Genomic DNA, 4,474 nt, shown 5'->3' with positions numbered 1-4,474 from the left:
AGATGTAGACTGTAAAAGTTTACATTATTTGAATTTAAAAACGATCGATTCTGATTTATGTTGTAATATTTGATCGATTTTTAATTAAGTTAAAGGTGATTATAAAGTAATATCTATTCTAAGTATTTTTAACTATTTGATAATGAACGTTCAATCAACCTTATAATTGTTGGTGTTCGAACTCGTGATCTATAGGAATAACATTAATTTCTTTAACCGCCTAGGTAATTTGGTTCGGGTTAATATTTGATTGATAAGCTTATAATCACCTGCTCATGGTATATATATAATGTATGATAGAGTTGGTGGTGATGCAAGAAACAACGTTGGGATTACGAGGGCGGCAGTGCACCCATAGGTGGGCCGTGGCAGTGGGGGTGGCCCCAAGTTCAGACTTGATTGAGCTAGGCTCAGCTTCACGACATGAGTGCTCTACGATTGCCATTGCCCATTGTTCTGTCATGCCACCGTCACCCGTCGTAATGGATTCAGTACTCATGAAAAGTTCCCTTTTCAAACCCCTAAGAACTTTATTCATAGTTTTCACAAAATAATTAAGACAATGAACTATGATGATGCTACACATTATGAGTATAATTAATTTATATTTTTATTTTTTTGGGATATATATACTATAATGTTTAATTTTGGTTTTCGAAAATCTATTAATAGGTCTCAATAATAAAAAAATGTTGTTTTATTTAAAGGTTTTGGGTTCAAATAATTGTTTCTGTCGAATGTGTGCGTTATCAATAGATTAATAAAATTCTAAACAAATACTGTCTTATAACCACTTTATATTATTAAAAAAAATTGGTGTTGAATGTATTTACTTATTTTTGAATAAATATTCATTATGACTTAAGTTTAAACACCTTTTTAAGTTTGTAATTTAATAAGAAGAAAAGCTACATTCGCAATGTAAAATAAAAATGTTAAAAGGGTAGAAGAAACATCACCTCAATTTGATGCTGAAGGAATCTGATATACCCAATAACTTCTAACAACACAGAAGCAGAGTCAGTCTGCAAAAAGAGCACACAATCCCCCAAATCATATTTCAAACCCTTTTTAATGTAAAAGGCCTAAAAGAATTAAAAAAAAAAAGAGTTGAGAGGGAAAGCCCTTTCAACTTTGATGATCACTGCTGCCGTAAATGCAAATACACACACTAAAATTAATAAAGAAATAAAAGCATGGGTTTTTGTCGTAAAATACAACTGCTTTTTCTGTAATCTGTACCACTGCCCTATATTAATGACGATGGTTGAAAGGAACGTTTGTTTCTCACGTTTCCAAATGGGGAAACTAACTAGTGAAGTGTTGTTATTCTATCTCCTAGCTTCTCCTTTCTCACAACAATGCGGAACAAACATACAAAAATGTTAGTTCGCTGTTTTTGACCTTTTGTTTCGGTAGCATAGGTAGCTAGCCAATAGCTGAAAGAGAATAAGGCATGCTTTGGGGGGGGGGGCAATCAAGAAGGACGTAAACAGAAAGTGAGAGAGCAACAAAGAAAGATTCTGTGTGTTTTATGCTCATCTTTAGAAGTGGTTGGCTTGAACTTGAACATGCCTGAACCCTAATACCCGACCTGTGGCAACACTGTTGCCAAAACACACACACAAAAATGCAAGTTTTATCAGCCAAATAAATGCAAGGCCCAAAAGAAAAAGGTTGGGGCATGCAGGATTTGGGTTAGTTTAGTTTTTTCCTTCTTTCTTACCTCAGAAGAACGATCTGCCTTGTTGTAACTCAATTCCAACACATTATTACTACTTAAATTAGTAATACAGATATAGGAATGATTTGTGACGAGGCAGCCGCAGATGCTTGAAATTCATCATGGATATGAATCAAGAAGTTGCTATTTTGAGTAATCTCTTGCTTTAATGTCAACAACCAAAGGAAGGATGGGTTTAGGATTTGGTTTTCCCCAATTTCCAACTGTTTAGGATGATAATGACTTGGGCCAAACCTTTCTTCTTCCCCGGATAGTCCTCCCCTAACCAAAATAATAACCCAATAACATAATCATTACTTCATCAGTTGCATTAGAATATATATGTACGAAACATAAACAAGCTACACAAAAGTAAAAATGAAGAAAAATACTTAAGGACATCAATATATCAGAGAAGAGATAAGTTGGCTAGAGGAAGAAGAGGAGGGAGAGATTCAATTTGTAAGCGAAACTGAATAACAGCTTAGTTTATGAATGGTATTTGGAAAAGGTAAATGCAAAATATAAATGTAAAGAGATCCAAGAAGTAAAATACTCCATATGGATAAATGAGCCCACGATAGCAGAATAAAGAAAGAGGAACAGTAGCATGGAAAAAGTAGAGATGAAATGGAGAGAGCTCACAGGAGTAGTTGGTGGCAATGATCAGGCAAAGTATTAGGAAGAAAAGTAGTACAAGATCCAACATCATACTGAGGAGGGAAGGAAGATGGAGCAATAAACAAATAAGGGTTTCCAACCGCCATCATTTTATTTGCTTATTTATGATGAGCTAGCCACTTCAATTTTCATACGCTTCCTTGATCCTTCAAAAGAAGAAGCTCAACCCCACAGGCACACAGCTAAGAAAGAAAATGGAAACTAAAAACTTCTCCTTTTAATCTCTCTCTATCACTTTGCTAAGTTTTCTTTGTTTATGCACTCAACCAATGAGCCTTTTTTCCCTCTCACACCCACCAGCCAAATGATGGTTCCAAATTAACCGTAAGTCAGGAATAAGGCTGGGTTTATTTTTTATCCTCATCAACCCAAATTCCAGCATCCCTATAACTATTTTTTTCTTGCAATACCTTTTAACCACGAATGTGCCATCCTTAATATCAACGAACATACTTGCTGCTCAATTCTATATCCAAAGAGATTATAGTTTGTCATGCTTGTCTTGGATGGATCTGGACTAGACTAAAAGTGATGTCTATAAATATAATTTCAGCATAGTTAAAATTAAATGTTAAAATTTAGACGGTAGATATTATGAAGTTTGCAGAAGTTCAAACCAAGAAGAAAATGAGGAACACATTGACATGGATGGCCGCAATTCGTACGTAAGAATGAATTAAGCATACTACCAAAAATGTGGGCGGAATGTTAGGCGTTAGCCCCCACACTATTGCCACTAAAATCAGGGCCCTCTTATGCTGGTGAGACTCGCATTTTTTGTTCAATGCCAATGCCTTTTACCAGGGGAATTATGGGCCACTTACAAGGGCCGCCCGTACCGACTTAACAATTTCAATGTACTTCGTTTTCTTACAAATAAGAAAATATTACGCTTAAACCCACGTTTTGTGTATGTTATAATAGTGATGGAAGCTGCGGTTTTTCTCAGAGTTGGAGTCGATTATTTTTTGGGAGTGGTTATTTGAAGGAGGTCTAGGGTGGAGTTCTTGCCTTGTGTCAATTGTCGAGGCAGGTTGGTACTTGGACTTGGACGATTGAGAGGTTGAAAGGTAAGGCTTTCATCCCTGGTTTGCTGAAAGTGGCATGGAGTACATCTGTTTATCATATTTGAAGGAAGAGGAATGTAACAGTTTTTTTGGGGAACTGGTAGGAGCATTGTTTTGAAAACCGGACCGGACCGGCCGGTTCAACCGGGAATCGTTGCCTAGTTCGGTTCAATCTAGACCGGTTGAACCACTACTTGTGAACCGACCAGAATCGTTCAAACCGGACCGATTGAAAACCGGGAAAAATCAGAAAAAACCGGAAAAGCCGCCAATTTTGTTTTTTTTTTAAAATTAAACCAAACGACTTCGTTTGTTAAACGAGCCAAGTCGAACTCGAGTATTGCTGAGCTCGACTCGAACTTGAAAAATTTAAAAGTAAGCTCAACTCGATTCAAACTCACAAGCTAAAAATTATGAAGTTTAACTCAAACTCGAAATATAATATTGAAACTTGAACTAGAAAATGCTTGAACTCAAAAAAAATTTAGAAGCTCAATTGAAGCCTAAAATTCGAGCTTGATTGAAGTGAAAGAATAGTTCACTCAATGCTTACCAAAAGGCTCTATAATTTTGAATGTCAAATTACCTATATTATTTATAGAAGTTAGTTGTGATGATCTTCTATGTTTCTTAGTCATGTGGGATTGTTTAAAAAAATTAAACCAAACAATATCATTTTGTTATGATTTTTTTAGCCCCAAATTTATTTTTTAATTATAGTTATATAATTATATTTATTATTTAATATGTTTTACCTTAAATATTATGTTGTAGTTAATTTGAATCATTTTGTTTCATTTGATTTTATGATTTTTAACTTATATATGTTATGACTTGCTTTGAATATGAATTGTGATATAAAAAATTATTTTTATTAAATATTTTTGGTATTTTTATTTATTTTTTTAAATAATTATGACGTTATCCGTTTCTTTTAATCGGTCGAACTAATTTAACCGGTTGAATCAGTGAACCGATAACATGACCGATTCGTTAACCGGGT

The 4,474-nt window shown here is 34.7% G+C and overlaps 1 pseudogene; it reads right to left on the bottom strand.

Moving 5' to 3' along the window:
- Positions 1 to 935: 935 nt before the first annotated feature.
- LOC120148552 lies at positions 936 to 2,490 on the bottom strand (annotated as a pseudogene).
- Between the last annotated feature and the right edge of the window lie 1,984 nt (positions 2,491 to 4,474).

Source organism: Hibiscus syriacus, unplaced genomic scaffold (assembly GCF_006381635.1).
Source record: "Hibiscus syriacus cultivar Baekdansim isolate YM2019G1 unplaced genomic scaffold, ASM638163v2 tig00110963_pilon, whole genome shotgun sequence".
NCBI classification, from domain to species: domain Eukaryota; kingdom Viridiplantae; phylum Streptophyta; class Magnoliopsida; order Malvales; family Malvaceae; genus Hibiscus; species Hibiscus syriacus.
This window is presented reverse-complemented; position numbering and strand designations above follow the sequence as displayed.